Source organism: Orcinus orca, chromosome 2, assembly GCF_937001465.1.
Source record: "Orcinus orca chromosome 2, mOrcOrc1.1, whole genome shotgun sequence".
NCBI lineage: Eukaryota > Metazoa > Chordata > Mammalia > Artiodactyla > Delphinidae > Orcinus > Orcinus orca.
The window spans coordinates 83,779,151-83,797,001 of NC_064560.1; the positions used below are offsets into that span (position 1 = coordinate 83,779,151).

General features: G+C 37.0%; 1 protein-coding gene across 16 annotated transcripts in view; it reads right to left on the bottom strand.

Annotated features, from left to right (window-relative positions):
- The window catches only part of PEAK1 (pseudopodium enriched atypical kinase 1), a 292,180-nt gene that overhangs the window by 219,332 nt on the left and 54,997 nt on the right, over positions 1-17,851 (bottom strand). For 8 of the 16 annotated variants that reach the window (XM_049706603.1, XM_033440138.2, XM_033440140.2 and 5 more), the window contains exons 3-4: positions 10,097-10,189; positions 6,435-6,555 (exon numbers count right to left, since the gene is read on the bottom strand). The exons of 3 other annotated variants lie outside the window; for them this stretch is intronic. The gene's annotated coding sequence lies outside the window, so the exon portion shown is untranslated. Of the gene's footprint in view, positions 1-379; positions 512-6,434; positions 6,556-10,096; positions 10,190-17,851 lie in introns of all 16 variants that reach the window. 5 more of the 16 variants (XM_033440132.2, XM_033440137.2, XM_049706604.1 and 2 more) reach the window with 3 other exon arrangements.

Consider the following 17,851-nt stretch of genomic DNA (forward strand, 5'->3'; position numbering starts at 1 on the left):
GGTCAAAAATTATATTTTATAGAACTGTCATTTTCCTCACCAACACCAATAAATAAGTTATTAAATCTACCCTTTTGGCAAAATAAAGTCATTTCAATAGAACTAAAAGTTCTACAGTTTCAATGTCAACTCTTCTAAAAATAAACGTTGCTGCCGTGCCTCATAATTCAAATTGCAGCAGCAGATCATTATTCTGTTTTATTCTTTTGACACATTTTAACTCATTTTATAAACCAAGAATTTGTTTCTGTTCTATAATCCTCGAAAAAAATGTTTATGGGAAGGCAATTTCATTTTGGTAGGTTGACTGTGACAGTCCCTTGGGGGAGAGACCAACTCAAGCAGGACTGAAGCAGCTGTTAGGAGCCAATTTTCCTACCTGTTAATTGCTTTTGTGACTAGGCTGCACCAGCTCAGACATCCACCTGGCAAGCAGTAGATAAATCGAAATAGTCATATCTCAGGAGTTTGAAAATTAGAAGGCTTTCCCCTTTCCTCTGAAAGAATTTAACTAGGGAACAGAACAGCAAAGGAAGAGAAAAACGTCAAAAGTACATAAACATTTATTGCAAAAACACTCATTGTACCTTCCTGATTACCAGAAAATAAAGAAATAAAGAAAAGAAAAAGCTTTAAAAAAAAGAATTTTATAAGTAGCCAATAGAAAAAGCATTCTTTTCGTCATTCAACAAATATTAACTGGAATGCCTACTATGGCAGACATTGTTCTAAGTGCTGGGGATACAGCATTAAACAAAACAGAATGTCTATGTCCCCAACAGAGGAGATAAACAAGAAATAAATAACTATCAGTTAGTCATTAGGTGTTAAGAAGAAAATAAAATATGGCCATTTGACAGTGTTGGAGAAGCACTAATTTATAGTGAGTTGTCAAGGAAAACCTCTTTGAAGAAGGAACATTTAAAGCTGAGACTTAAAAATGACAAGAAGGATACAGCCAAGCAACAGTCTGGGGGAAAACGATTCCCACAGAGCTACAAGTAGTAGAAGTCCCTGAAGCTAGAATGACTTTACAGAACAGAAAAGAAGGTCTATGTGGCTGGAGTTTCATGAATAGGGTTAAGAATGACAGCAGATAAGGTCACCTTCAAAATGCCAAAGCCATTTCGAAGTCATCAGTTGGGAAGATAAAAATAAAACTGTGACCAATGAGCTATTCATGGGAACTCGCTTTTGGACTAGTAATGACCACCAGGAAACTGTCAATAGAAAAAAAGAGAAACATGAGTTAAGGAATATCCCAAGGGCAGAGGTTTCTGAATCAGAAAGGATCAGCATCACAGTCTTAGCAGAACCAGTGTTTCAGTCACTCTAAGAGCAATAATGTTCTAAGTAAGATCAATATCTAAGGCTGGCATGTTAAAACACAGAAATCATAAATGAACTCTAGACGGAAATGAATGTTTCTGGACATGCTTGTCCTAATCCCTGCCAGATCTACTTATTCCAGATAGTCCAGAGATAGATCTCTTTTTAAAATTTAAATATAAACAATGGATACCATAAAATAATACCTGCCTAGAACACAAATTTTTGAAAAGTTTGCCATGGGTAATGCTTTTCCTAGAATCACAAATTAGGATTTAAAAAAAAAAAAAAATTAGTAAGTACTGGTAAGCACAAAATAAGTCTTTGAGTTTAAAAGCATCTATAACATTAAACGATGCTATATTTTAAAAATAAAACACATCTATTAAAATAGAACTCATCTTATTTGAAGGACAAACTATATTTTCCAGCACTGAAAGATTCACGGATATACAGCACTGCTGCATAATGCCAACAAGATTTTTTGTAATGGTCTATAATGTAAAAATTCCCGAACCATGCTTACTGCTATTGAATAGACACATTTCTCTACAAAAGCATTTTGGTAAGGCTCTATTCATTTTGGGACAAAAGAATAGAAAAATAATGGAGATCAAAAGCTTGCTTTAGATGAGGTATGTGGCAATGTGTCTTCAAGCCACATGCTATTTTAAAAAAAAGAACACTGGCATCTAGAATCCTACCTCTAACACTAAATTGAACCTCAGTTTTCCTCATCAGTAAAATGAGGATAATACCAACTCCTTTCACAAGATTGAGAGGAAGATTAAATGAAACGTAATAGGTGAAGATTAATGGAATCCAGTCTTACACGGTAATCACAATATCCATTAAAGGAACAGGGGCAAACACATGTTAAAAAAAGAGAGAGAAAAAATAATAAATTATAGGTTATAAGCAATAAATACAATGTAAATAGTACTCCTCCCGTTGAATATACTACAGGCCAAACTCCTCTGTTTTACCTATGAAGAAATAAAAGCTCAGAGAGGTTAAGTGACCAGCCCAAAGTTAAAAAGCAGGCAGAAAAGGGGCTAAAATCTTGCTTAACTACTAAATGTGGCATACATTTTATAGAGGACTTTCACATACAAGATCCAGTTGATCTTCACTATGAGGTAGTTAATTTGACTCATGAGAAAACCCAAGGCACCAAAGTTAGCTAGCCAGTTAGTGATGGAACCATGAGTAAAACCTGGGACACTGAATACTGCTTCTCTTAAGACAGAGACTGAAAGCCTTTTTTACTCATAACTTGACTAATACAAAAAACTATGCCTTAGCAAGCAATCACATTCTTGTACTCAATTAATAATTATGTTAAAGTCATACTACAAAGACATAGATGTTTCCATTCTGTATTTAATAGAATCAATCAGCTTCTTAACATAAAAATGCTCAAATCAAAGACAAGTTTTTTGACATATTTCCCAAACTAAAACCTCAGTAGATACTGGTTTAGTGCACGGCAGCAAGAATTATTTTTATTCTGTTTGTTCATAGATTATTTAAACAGGACAGCTGGGTTAGTGAGTTGCTGAATATTTTATCATATCAAGCAGTACATTGTTTCTATCACTGATGACCCCAATATTCACATTCTTAAAAATTACTTAATCCTTTAAATTGCCCTTTCTTTCATGTAAGATTCTGTAGTTAACCCGTAGGTCAATCAGTTCTTGTACTTAAGATGATTCACTTTCATAAAATAATTATGCTACAAATACTGCATTATTATGCAGCTGAAGGGACAGGCTGGGAAACTGATTAAAAGGACTCAAGTAGAGATGAGCCAATTGAAAAATACAGCATCTAAATAATAGTTACATTTACAGTACATTTTTCTGAATGTCATTAAAAATATATATACATCTGCTTGATATTCCAAATTCTTGCTTTAAAAGGGATCAAGCTTTGAAGGAAGATTTCTAGGTTTAACAAGAGAACATGGCACAGCAATGTAGGAGGTCAGAGCTCAGCTACCATGAAGGTTTTCAGACCGTTTGTGCAAATAAGAGCGTGTTCCCTGAGTTCCAAACAGGTCTCTGCTCAAAACCACGTTCAAAGATGTGAAAATGGAGGGCCAGATGCATAAAAGTAATTTCTGAGTTTTGCAACTAATAACTGGCAACATTATTTTTGGGTGAGTGAGAGAAAGAACCATTACATTAACACACAAATGAGCAGCAATCACTCACACTACCTTCCTATGTAAGAGAAGAATAAATATATAACTGGGGTGGGGATCAAGCACTTGAAATAGTTATGGCCAGAGATTACCATCAAAGTAACTGCTTAGCTCAGTTCATAAGACTTCACTTGGACTCATCAAGGATTGTCATCCAAAAGGCACAGCCTGAATGTACTAAGCTTTCTGGTGAATTGAGATTGTGCATACACCTTAAGGTACGTTGCTTGCCTGTCTTCTGAGCATTTTTAAAACTATATTTGATAATAATGCAATTTTGAATCCCTTTTACCTAGTGTTAATTTTATAGTATACTTTTTAGGTAGACAAAACACTCAGTAAATGTGTTAGAGATTCAATTGATAAAACAAGGCCCAGCTTGTGAAAAAGCAACACTACAGGTAACACTTGATCCTCACAGCTTCCTCAGCCATAGCTCTAAAAAAGCCACACAATTCAGAATGATCATGCTGAAGCATCTTATGAATTAATACAGATAAATTCTGTATTAATCCATTTTGTTCTGTACTAAAATTGATCATTTGAAGTTCACTGTTATGTAGCATAATCAATAATTGAAATACTCCATTCCTCAATCACCTTGGTTATGCAGGAGTTTTCTGCAAACATAGTTCTCTAGAGAAATTCACATTTAAAGTGTTCCACTAATTACAGTCTTCATTCAACACACATTTATTAAGCACTTATTGTGTACCACGCACTATCAGTACAAGAAACAGCATGCTGAATCAAATTAGCCCTTGCCTTTGGAGGCAGAGGGCATGGCTTACAGAAAGGCAAATATTACATAATGCAACAAGTGCTATAAAAAATGTGCACTAATCACTGAGCATTAAACGATTAGTAGGAGTTTGGTAAATATACTAGAGATTGCTCATGAGGAGAGGGGAGTAGGACAGACCTACAGCCTGTGCAAAGTTGTATAGGTAGAAAAGAGTACTTATTTGGCAGGGCAACAACAGAGCTCAATAATAGCAAAAGTAAGCAATGACCAGAACAGGGCACAAAGGATCTTCAAAAAGCCACGTCAGGAGTTTAGCCTTTATCTCAACGAAAATGTGAAGCACTAAAAAGTTTCAAGCAGGGATGTGATAATGATTTTGGTTTAGAGAAATCCTTCTGGCTATACAACAGAAGGAAGGAATAAACTTGGAGGCAACTAAATCTAGTAGATTTATTAAAAGACTATTAAAATCACTACTACCCTTAGATCAAGGCAACAGGATCTGGCCTTCCTGTGGCCACACCTCTCTCCATGTAATAAGCAGAGAAAAGGGCCAAGAGGAAGTGTCACTTTACTTGATCTCACCCCAAGAGACCACTTTCCACCGACCTGGAATCCCAGAACTCCTAGCCTAAATGGCAGAGCCCATTTCCAGGAAAGGTCCTCATGCAGGTATGTGCAACCCCAGGCCTGAAAGGTAGCCAAAGGGCAGTTGCTGAGGGAAGATAGGGGCTGTGGAGAAAGCTTAGACATTTTACCACAATTTAAATATATATATGTATGTATATATATAATATTTGTAATATTGTATATATTATAAATAAACATTTAAGAAATATTTTATTGCGGTAAATATATTTTATAATATATAAGTTTATATATACATAAGTATATATAATATATACAATATTACAATATTGCATATATTATATGCAATATTGAAAATTAGCAATTTCATACCATACTCATGTATAAATGAATATTTGTGCCTAGAAACCTAACTTTTTTAATGATATATAGTCCTGATCTGAAATTTTTAATTTTTTAACTTTTTGAGAATTTCTGAAGAATTCTCTGACAGAAAATATTTCCCCTATAAAACAGACATACTAAAGTCAGGATCAACATACTAGAAAGTCAAAGCAATTTGAAGACAGATAAGCCAACCAGGTGTTGATAACAGGCTGGTGAAACAAAAAAGAAAAATCATTTAGTGAAGGATCAATGTGTGGCTAAAGGCAGATATTTGTTATACACAAATGAGCTACTGTATTGCACAGCTCTTCTCATGAGTGTACAGAGATGCATTACCCTCACATTAAATAAAGACTCAGTGAGCAAAACACTGTGGCAAGCATCTGTTGGCTAATGACAAAGAAAACCATAGACCCTTTGAAGCCAATTTCCATCCAGCTGTAAGCATGGAAGCAGCAAACACACATACTGCTTTTCAATATCAATCCCAAATAACCATGAAAAAGAAGCTCCTCGGCTTTCAAAGGCATTACAAGTATTAATTACATATGCTAAACAATACACTTAGAAAAAGTTAACTCTAAATAAGCAGATATCGAAATATATAACTGCATTTTATTCTCATTCCACCTTTCTTTGTCTCCATATCCATAGTAAGGAGAACTGGCCTACAGAAGGCACTAAACAAAACTGTAAACTAGGCAAAGTTTGTCTTCTGCATCCAATCACTTACATTATCAGTTACTTTTTTCTGTCTTTATTTCACTACCTTTTCCTGCCTACCCTAATCCCAAAATTCTTTTATTTTCCAGGACCTCTGCTGTAACGTTCTCTGAGGCCTGCCTTGGCCTCCCTCGCTCCTGTGTTGAATTTATTTATCTATATTTTTCTCAATGCATGTGACCTGATAAAAGAACAGCACCTGCAAACATCCATAACTCCCTTCCTTTTGCCTCTCCTTCCATCCAGGACTAATGCTTTCACCTAAGCTCAAGACCACACTCTCTCTTGCCTTCTCAGAAACCTTTGAAATACCCTTTATCTTACCAATGTATTCAACTTTCTCTCTTCACTAGTATCTTTCCTTCATTACATAAACACATTTAAGTCTCTACCTAAAAAAACAACAAAACCTTTAGCTTAAAAGGCAAATAAATCCTACTATATAGAACTTACCCTATGGTGTCCTCCCTTTCGTCTCTGCCCTCATGCAAATTCCCTCTCCAGTCCACAGCAATACGACTTCTGCTAACACCATTATATTAATCCAAGAGTTCTTAACCTAGGGCAGTAGGGTCTGTGGATAGAATTCAGAAGATCCATGAACTTAGATGGCAAAATAAATTATTTCTTTATTTTCTCCAAACCTCTAAAATTACTAATATATATACTGTACTTACAAATTTACTAAATTACTATTGGCCTGCCACTATATCTTGTTGTGTAGTATGTTAATTAAGCACATATTACTTTATCACAATTTGTTTGGTAATGATATTTTAGTATAATTGCTTTCCTTTGTAATCCTATGTATTTTATTTCATCCATCTGGGGCAAACTGTATTTTCCGAATATGCTGCAAAAATATCTCCCATTCCACATGCTCTTCTATGATGTCAATTTGCCACTTCCCCATAAAGAGGTAGAGCCTAATTCCCTTCTCCTTAAATCCAGAGTGGCACTTAACTTGCTAGTAACCAAGAGAGTGTGGTGGAAGTGACACTGAGTGACTTCTAATGCTGGTTAAGGAAAAGTCATGCAGGTTCTGGGACTAGGTTTGGGGTGATTTGTTAAACAGCGATTAACCAGCGATTACCAGAACAAAATTCAGTACCTGGAACTAGAGTACTAACATAACAAAAACATGTGATACTGGCTTTGGGATTGGGTGGTAGACACAAGGTGGAAGGGCCCTAAGAATCTCATTAGCAAAAGCTTGATGAGCCTTGGGAAGGTTACTGGAGAAGCCTTAAAGGAGTGAGTAAAATGCTCTCAGAAGCTGGAGGAAAGAAGACCCTTGTTAAAAAGCGGCAGAAAATTTAGTAAAACTATTGCCTGTGCTAAGTTAAAAAGCAGAAAATGTTGATAATGAACTGTTACTTCTAGCTAAGGTAATTCCCAAGCAGAAGGTCCAAAGTGTCAACTGATTTCTTTTATATGTATAGTATTGTAGAAGGTACAGATAGAGAGATGAGTTAAAGAAAGTATTCTGTTTTCAAGCAAAATTTAAGGAAATATAAAGGAACCAGCAATTGCTGGGTTCAAAAGTAAAACTATTTTCATCTACAATCTCTTGCAGCAGAGAATGCTCAAAGTAAGAAAAGGTCTGAAGACAAAGATCAAATAGAGGGTGCTGAAAGGAAAATCTGGTCTCCAGGAAGAGAGGAAGCCAACGGTGTTACTGAAAAATCCTTTATTAACACCCGGTTTCTCCTTGATCTCCTTCCCAGTGCCTTTTTCTGTACTTGTCCACTAAAACTAGATGTGCTCAAGGCTTTTGTACTCAAATCCTGAGCAATTTCTTCTTCAACCACTCCTGAAAATCTATTAACCCAAAAATCTCTCCCTCAAGCCCCCACCTCTCTCCAAGAATTATACACAGATCTGCACATCTCCACTTGAATATCTCAGAGAAATCTCAAACTAAATTATTTCAAAACCCTATCCATTCCTACTCCACAAGTTATTTCTACACATGAACATGCATTGGGAATAAATAGCACTACCATCCATTTAATTGCACAATGTAGGAGTCATCCCTGATTTCTTCCTCTCCTTCTCCCTGCCCCCATCCTCCCCCAACCAACAGTTAATAATATCAGTCATCAAGTTCTACAGATTCTACCTGCTAAACCTCTCTGGAGTCTACCCCCTCTTCAGTTACATCCTGTCTGGACTACCTTCCAAGCAGTCTCTCTGTTCCAATATATATTTCATACTATTCTCAAAATCACCTTCTTAAAACAAAATATTAAACATGTTAACCTCCTGCTTAAGACCCTTCAGAGATCCCTATCAAACCCTTTTGACAGGGCTTCCCTGGTGGCGCAGTGGTGGAGAGTCCGCCTGCCGATGCAGGCCACACGGGTTCATGCCCCAGTCCGGGAAGATCCCACATGCCGCGGAGCAGCTAGGCACGTGAGTCATGGCCGCTGAGCCTGCACGTCCAGAGTCTGTGCTCCGCAACGGGAGAGGCCACAATAGTGAGAGGCCCGCGTACCGCCAAAAAAAAATAACCTTTTGACATAGCTTACAAGTAAGTACTTTTCAATCCAGCCCTCCCCTACAAACCACCCCACATACCATTTATTCTAACTACGCCAAAATAAGGACCCAACATGATTATGAGTACATACTTTTCCCCCTGGGAAGCAACTCCTGTTATGAATCCTAAGTACTTTGCTATGTATTTACTGCTTCAACAATTATAGAGCACCTACTCTGTGGCAAATCTGGCAGGACCTATGCCAGAGCTAGGAATACAAAAATAAATGAGAAACAGGTCCTGGCCTCACCCCTGGAAGCGCACAGAAAGAAGGAAAATAAGTACAACACATGGATTTATAATGGAAGATAGCATGATGTGGTGGATTGACTATTTGAGGGGGACAGAGAGGTAGAGCAGAGAGTAAGAAAAACAACAGGATAAATATAGTACTTTCTCCTGGAGCAGCAAGTCTCTTTGATGTAGAAACTTAAAACATTTTAATATTAATATACTCATTATAAGCAGAATACAAATTACATGAAAGATGCAATAAAATACTTTAAAATTCATGGGCCATTTTGGGTAAGAATGACTATCCAGAGTTAGAATTTAAAGTAATATGACTGAGCAGAAAGACAGCCACGTTAAGTCAGAGACCCTCTTAGAATTGAGCAACTCACACCACCTAAAGGCTGGCTTTTTGGCTCCAAAAAGCCAACACTGGCTGGGTGAAAATTCAGTGAAATACCACTGGATGGTCAAAAAGATTCTGTAGGACTCTTTGTTACAGCCAGCCTACACCTCTACACAGCCTCTATAGAGGGCTTCAGACATGGCAAGAAGGCTTACAGGTGACTGAGGAATCTTCAACTTACTCACTTGGCTCGGTCAGATTAAAGTTACCTGTAATTATACAAAGGAAGTCTAAGAAGACCAGGAAAAATTATACACTGGCTCCAACTCCTACAGAGATGATGAGTTAGCAAAACTGCTGATGCCCTTTCAGAAGATCAGCCCTTGGGGAAGTTACACAGGAAAAATGGAGAGACCTATGAGAAACACCTGCGGTGACAAGGACCCATTTTGAACTGGTATGTGTGGAATGGTTGCTTTGGCCTGAGGCAAGAGGCAGCCCACCAAAGCCATGGGATAACAAAACAGAAAAAGAACTACTGAAGTTCTGTTTTTGCTTTTCTTGTGTCCCAGCAACTATGTGCACACGACGTGGTCCCATTTATGGGACAACCTCTGGTCTCTGGTCCTCAGGAAAATAGGAGCTGAGAAAAATAGCTGGATTCACACTAACCTCCCTTGGCTGCTTCTTCACATCACCCTCTGCTCCTACACAAACCTCTTCCTCAAGAGAAACAGTAAAGAAGTGACCTGAGATTATATTGTATGGGGTTAGGAGTGACTGACTGACTCAAGCTCTCTGAGGCCTGGGGCTCTCTAACTCCTACCCTGATATCACTGAGACATAAACCTGATCCTCCCCACAGAAGCACTGTCTGACAGAGTAAAATATCAAGTACCAAAGAGTAAGTGTAAAACAAGATGTTTTAGTCTTTTCGAGCTACCATTACAAAATACCATAGACAAGATAGCTTAAACAACAGAAATACTTCCTCACAGTTCTGGAGGCTGGAGGTCTGCAATTAGGGTGCCAGCACGGTCAGGTTCTGGTGAGAGCTCCCTTTTTGGCTTGCAGATGGCCACCTTCTGGCTGTGTCCACATAGAAGACAGAAAGGAACAGCAAGCTCTCTGGTTATCTATTCTTATAAAAGCACTAACCTCACTGAACCAGGGCCCCACCTTCATGACCTCATCTAACCCTAATTATCTCCCAAAGGCCCCACCTCCAAATACCACACATTGGACGTTAGAGCTTCAACATACGAATTTGGGGTAGGGGGAATGACATACAGTCAGTCCATAACATCTATTTATTTTTAAAAAGGTGAAATTTGATCCTAACATTGTACCATACGAAAAATCAACACCAGATGGATCAAAGACTTAAACATCGAAAACAACTTTAAAAAACTTAGTGGAAAAGATGACTATCTTTTGACCACAGGGTAAGGAAAATTTTCTTAAATAAGAAAAATTTGACTATACTAAGAACCACTGTTCATCAAAAAATACCTTCAAGAAAGTAAAAATACAAGTTATAAACTAGCAAAAAGTGTTCACAATACACACAACTTGTAATGCACTATTATCAATAACATATAAAGGAGTAACACACACATACACACACAATCAGAACATGGCCAGAAAAATGGGCAAGAGACAATGAAGAGGCATTTCACAGCAGAATGCAACATATAACCAACACATGTACGAAAAACTGTTCATCACTGGGGATCACAGATTTTCAAAGCAAGACCCTGTGTCACGAAAAACCATGGAAAGCTTTGTAATGGACCAAAAAACAAAGAAACAAACAAATAAAAATCAGTCAATCTTCTCTCAAGTTCACACATACATCACCTCCATCTTTCATTGCCTTTGAGCAATTTTTCAATTTGATGAAATGTAGAAAATTGATGATAATGTGAATTATTCTTGTGTACAACAGAGCAAATTACTTGTGTCCAGTGGATTACAATTGGTAATTGCACAGGAGATATACGAATTTTTGCATTTATTTGAAAATTTTATTTCAGCATCCCTTTACTACACATAAATGAGTAGCTCTTCAAATTTCCCTTTGAACTGATTTTAACATCTTACCAGTTTCCTCAATAGTGAGTTAAATAAAATACTTGACAAGTGACAATTTTATATCTGTATGAGAGTCACAATTATATCTCCTTTTAAAAATCCTTTATGACCACAATTAAAATTCAACATCATCCACTATGATTTAAAAAAAAACAAAAAACAAAAAACCTTACAGCAAACGAGGAATAGAAAGGGTTACTCAACCCAAGGATAACATCTTCATGGTGAAAGACTGAAAACTTTCTCCCCCAAATCAGGAACAATCCAAGGATGTCTGCTCTCACCACTTGCATTCAAAATTGTACTAGAGGTTCTAGTTAGTAAATAAGGCAAGGGAAAAATGATAGGATGATAGAAAGAATTTAAAAAATAAATGATAGGAAGAAGTAAAACTGTCTTTACTTACAAACATATCAGTTACATAGTAAAGCCTAGAAAATCTTAAGAAAAAAAAGGCTACTAAAACTTACAAAGGCCAATATACAAAATTAAATGATATACTAGTAATGAACAACTGGAAATGAAACACTTTTAAAATGCCATTACAATAGCATTAAAAAATCAAAGTAGAAGACTTGTACACTGAAAACTAAAAAAAATACATAGCTCTTGAGAAATTAAAGATGATCTAAATAAGTGGAGTGAGATATCATGTTTATAAAGTGTTAAGATGCCTATTCACTCCAAATTGACCTGTGGAGTAAGTACAGTGTGAAGCAAAATCTACAAACGTTTTTTCAGAAAATGAAAAGCTAATCCTAAAACCTAAGTGGTAAAGTGGATTTTAATATTTAAATGAAAATACAAGGAGCCTAGAAGAGCCAAAACAAATCTTTAAGAAAAACAAAATTAGAGAACTTACACTATCTGACTTCCAAACTTATAAAGCTACTGTAATCAAGATAGTATGGTATCAGCAAAAAGAAGAAAAATACATCAATGGAACAGAAGACAGAACCCAGACACACACATACAAAGTCAACTGACTTTTTTTTTTTTTTTGGCTGCATTGGATCTTTGTTGCTGCACGCAGGCTTTCTCTAATTGCGGTGAGCAGGAGTCACTCTTTGTTGAGGTGTGCGGGCTTCTCACTGTGGTGGCTTATCTTGCTATGGAGCATGGGCTCTAGGCACACGGGCTTCAGTAGTTGTGGCACACTGGCTCAGTAGTTGTGGCTCGTGGACTCTAGAGCGCAGGCTCAGTAGTTGTGGCGCACAGGCTTAGTTGCTCTGCGGCATGTGGGATCTTCCCGGACCAGAGGTCGAATCCACGTCCCCTGCATTGGCAGGCGGATTCTTAACCACTGTGCCACCAGGGAAGTCCCTGTCAACTGATTTTTGACAAAGTCATCAAAGCAATTCAATGAGGCAAAGAAAGTCTTTTCAACAAATGGTACTGGGAAAACTGGTTATCCACATGCAAAAGAATGAAGTTGAACCCTCACCAGCACCATATACAAAAGTTAACTCAAAATGGATCAAATACTTAAATGTAAGACCTAAAACAAATACCTAAATGTAAGACCTTTCTCTTAGAAGAAAACATATGGCAAAAGTTTCAGAGCATTGGATTTGGCAATGATTTCTTGGATTTAACACCAAAGGCATAGATAACAAAAGACAAAACAGACAAATTGGACTTCATGAAAATTTTTGTTTTGTGCATCCAAAGACACTATTCATGGAGTAAAAAGGCAAGCCACAGAATGGGAGAAAATATTTGCAAGTCATATATATGATAAGGGATTAATATCAAAAATATAGAGAGAACTCCTAAAACTCAACAACAACAACAAAAATAACCCTATTCAAAAATGGGCAAAGGACTTGAATAGACATTTCCCCAAGAAGATATATGAATGGCCAATAAGCACAGGAAAAGATGCTCAACATCACTAATCATTAGGGAAATGCAAATCAAAACTACATCTCACACCCACTAGTATGGCTACTATGAAAAAAATAGTAAAGAAGTTTTGGCAAAATGTGGAGAAACTGGAACTCTTGTGCACTGTTCAGGGGAATTTTAAATGGTACTTCTGCTGTGGAAAGCAATATGGTGACTCCTCAAAAATGAAAACAGAATTACCAAATGATCCAGCAAATCCACTTCTGGGTATAAACCCAAAAGAACTGAAAGCAGGATCATGAAGAGATATTGGTACACCCAAGTTCACAGGAGCATTTTTCATAATAGCTAAAACATAGAAGCAACCCAAGTATCCATCAACAGATGAATAGATAAGCAAAATATGGTATATACATATAATGGAATATTATTCAGCTTTACAAAGAAAGGGAAAATATACTACAACACAGATGAACCTTGAGGACATTATGCTAAGTGAAATAAGCCAGTCACTAAAAGACAAATACTGTATGATTCCACTTACATGAGGTACTTAGAGTAGTCAAAGTCATAAAGACAGAAAGCATTATTGTGGTTGCCTGGGACTGGGGGGAGGGGAAAATGGGGGTTTGTTTCACAAGATGAAAGGAGTTATGGGGATAGATGGTGGTGATCGTTGCACAACGTGAAAGCATTTAATACCACTGAACTGTACACTTAAATATGGTTAAAATGATAAATTTTTTGTTACGTATATTTGACCACAAATTTTTTAAAAGACATATTAAGAAAGAGCGAGAATGGGAGAAAAGAAGTTTGTGATGGTGAGAAAAGATGATTTTTTTAAAAAAAAATTGATAGAAATCAGAATAGTGGTTCACTCTGGTGAGGGAAAAGAACGTCAAGGAAGGAGCCTGAGGAAACTGAAGGGGTAATAAAAATGTTCTAAATTTTTATAGGAGATTGGATTATATAGGTATATGCACATGTCAAAACTCACTGAACTGTATATTTAAGATCTGTGCATTTTATTGTAAAGTTGAAAATTATATCTCGCTTTTAAAGTTTTTTTAAAGATCACAACTAGATACTATTTTAGATCATTCAACTAGCAAATTTTTAAAGTCTGAAAACACCAAGTACTGGAAAGACTGTAAAACAACAGGATCTCTTATACACTGATGGTATGGTAGAAGGATAAAATGGGGCAATCACTCTAGAAATAAACTTTGGATTATCTTTTTAAGTTTAATATTTACTACTGATACTGTATGACCCAGCAATTCCATTCATAGTTCCATACCCAGGAGAATCTCTTGCACATGAACTATAAGAGTCATGTATAGGAATGTTTCTTGGATCAGTGTTAAAAATAGCAAACACCTGAAGACAGAATTTTTTATCACTCAAACCCAGAAATAAATTGAGCGTGATAACTAAGGGTATCAGTTTCAAATATTGAAGATGTCTTTATGTTTTAAAGACAACTCAGTTTTAGTATGTATATATTATCAGTTTGTTCAAGGTGTGTGTGTACAGAACAAATCCAAAATTAAGGCACAGAATTAAGGTACTATAATGAATTTTTATTTTTAAAGGTAGAATTTATTCATTCAACATGGCTTTTATGAGAGTAAAGATTGGAACTTATCTAAATGCTGGTTACATCATCTATACTATATTCATACACAAAATATCCTGCAGCTGTAAACATGAATGAAGTAGATCTAAATATACAGAAAGATCTCCAAGTTATGAAAGGAAGTTGAAAAAGGAAGAAGTAGAACAGTACATTCTCATGGATTAAAATAAATTCCAATATAGATATTTTAAAATTTATATTTATATTTGCAAAAATAATTTGAAAGCTAATAAACTGCTAATGGAACTTTCTTCTGAAAATAAGGACAGGGGATCTAAGGTGAAAGGAAGATTTACTTTTCACTGTAAATCCTTTGGTACCATCTGTATTTCTGACCACATACCTGCTTTTTCAATTTACATGGAGGGAAGGGAGAAAGAGGCTCTCAGACTTCGATGTTTCTGGCAAGCAACCTCTCCCATGCCTCACAGCAGATATGCCAAACCTTCACCACTCCCTTCAAACTCCATATCTCACCCCTGTTGCCTCCCTCCAGAACATCGCCAACCACAACATCATCAAGTCAAGGACCTTGTTTTCCACTTCAGAGAAAAGGGGAACTGCCTATATTTCCTAATTCATTCCCATAAATTTATCTCTGGCTACATCCATGGACATATCCTTCCCTCAGAAGAAACAGGCCACTTCAGGCAAATATGTATTCCAGATGCAATCTTTCACCTCTGCAGGGCAGCCTATTCTCTGTGTCATTCCTCTCTCCACTTCCACAAGCTTGCTCGTAACTGGTCCCTTCTCCCACCAGCTCTGTACATACACATGCTCAAAAGTCTCTCCTATATTAAAAATATTTTATGTTCTCCTCTATGTAGCACCCTAAACTCATTCTTCCCCTTCACAGTTAAACCTCTCACAACAGTAGTCCTTAATCCCTGACAGTCTCTTGCTTCATTTCCCATTCACTGCTTAACCTACCAGAATCTTGTTTCCGTCCCCACCACTAAAAAAACAAAAACAAAAACAAAAACCACTCTTGTTACTCTTGCTAAAATCACTAAAAGACTAAACCAATAGTCATTTTGTGAACCTTACTTTACTTGATCTCTCTGCAGTATCTGACACTGCTGACTTCTGCCACTCTTTTTTTTTTAAATAAATTTTTATTTATTTATTTTTGGCTGTGTTGCTGCACGCGGGCTTTCTCTAGTTGCGGCAAGCGGGAGCTACTCTTCGTTGTGGTGCGCAGCCTTCTCATTGTGGTGGCTTCTCTTGTTGCAGAGCATGGGCTCTAGGTGCACGGTCTTCAGTAGCTGTGGCTCGCAGGCTCTAGAACTCAGGCTCAGTAGTTGTGGCGCACAGGCTTAGCTGCTCTGTGGCATGTGGGATCCTCCCGGAGGGCTCAAGCCTGTGTCCCCTGCATTGGCAGGCAGATTCTTAACCACTGAGCCACCAGGGAAGTTCCTGACACTCTTCTTGAAACCCTCTAATCCCCTGGCTTCTGTGACTCATCTCTCTTCTATCTCTACGATATGCATTGGAGATTCAAAGATGTATACGACAAAGTCCCTGACTTCAAGGAGCACAGATTCTAAAATGAGAGAAATATATGCAAACGATCACAACACAGTGAAACAGTACTATGACAGTTATAGGTACAAAGTGCTGCAGTAGCTGCATGATGCAGAAAGAGAGGGAGCATGCATTCTAAGAGGCAGCAACTAGAATGTATAAAGTCACACATATAAATCAGCATGGTATGTACAGGGAATTTAATTGATAATCGTTCAGCATACAAGTTCTGAAATCTGATTCTACTATTTACCAGCTCAATGACATAAAATAACAATCTCTATTTCAAAGGACTACTATGAAAATTAAATTAAATAGGGTCTTAGCATAGGGTCTGGCATATATTGAAAGGTCTCAATAAATGTTAACTTTTTCATGACAAAAACACTGAACAAACTAGGAATAAAAGGGAACTTCCTCAACCTGATAAAGGGCAGTTAGGAAAAACCCACAGGTAATATCATACCTAATGCTAAAAGACTGAATTCTTTCCCCCTAAGATCAGGAACAAGATGAGGATGACTGCTCTCACCACTTCTATTTAACACTGTGCTGAAGGTTTTAGTCAGGGCAATTAGGTAATAAAAAGACATAAAAGGCACCCAGATTGGAAAGGAAGAAATAAAACTATCACTATTTGCAGATGACAAGATATTAAATATAAAAAAATTCTAAGTAATAACTACTAGAACTAATAGTTGAACTAAGAGTTCAGCAAGGGTGCACGATTTAAAAATCAATTACATTTCTATACTCCAGCAATGAACAATCCAAAAACAAAAGTAAAGAAACTATGCCATTCACAATACTATGAAAAAGAGTAAAGGACTTAAGAATAAATTTGACAAAAAAAGCACAACACATACATTGAAAATTATATAACATCATTGAAAGAAATTAAAGAACACCTAAATAAATGAAGAGACCTCCAATGTTCATGGATTGGAAGGCTTACTATTGTAAAGTTTCCAAACTGATTTACAGATTCATAATACAGATCAACACAGTCTCTATCAAAATCCCAGACGGATCTTTTTATGTAGAACTTGACAAGCTGATCCTAAAATTCATATGAAAATGCAAGGGGGGACTTCCCTGGTGGTCCAGTGGTTAAGAATCCATCTTGCAATGCACGGACACCCGTTCAATCCCTGGTCCGGGAACTAAGATCCCACATGCCGTGGGGCAACTAAGCCTGCACGCCACAACTACAGAGCCCACGCGCTCTGGAGACTGTGCACCACAACTAGAGAGAAGCCCACATGTGCACTGCAATGAAGAGCCCGCGTGCCACAACTAAGACCTGACACAGCCATAAAATAAATAAATAAATATTTTAAAAAAGAAAAGAAAGAAAGAAAATGCAAGCACCAGAAGAGTCAAAACAACCTTGAATAAGAACAAACTTGGAGAATTCACACTTCGTGATTTCAAAACTTCCTACAAAACTACAGTAATCAGACAATGTGATACTAGCACAAGGAAAGATGTATAAATCAATGGAATCGAATTAAAAGTCCAGAAATAAATCCTTACATTTATGGTCAACTGATATTCTTTAACGGTGCCAAGATAATCCAATGGCCTAGGACAACTAGATATCTGAATGCAAAAGAATGAAGCTGAGCCTCTACTTCACT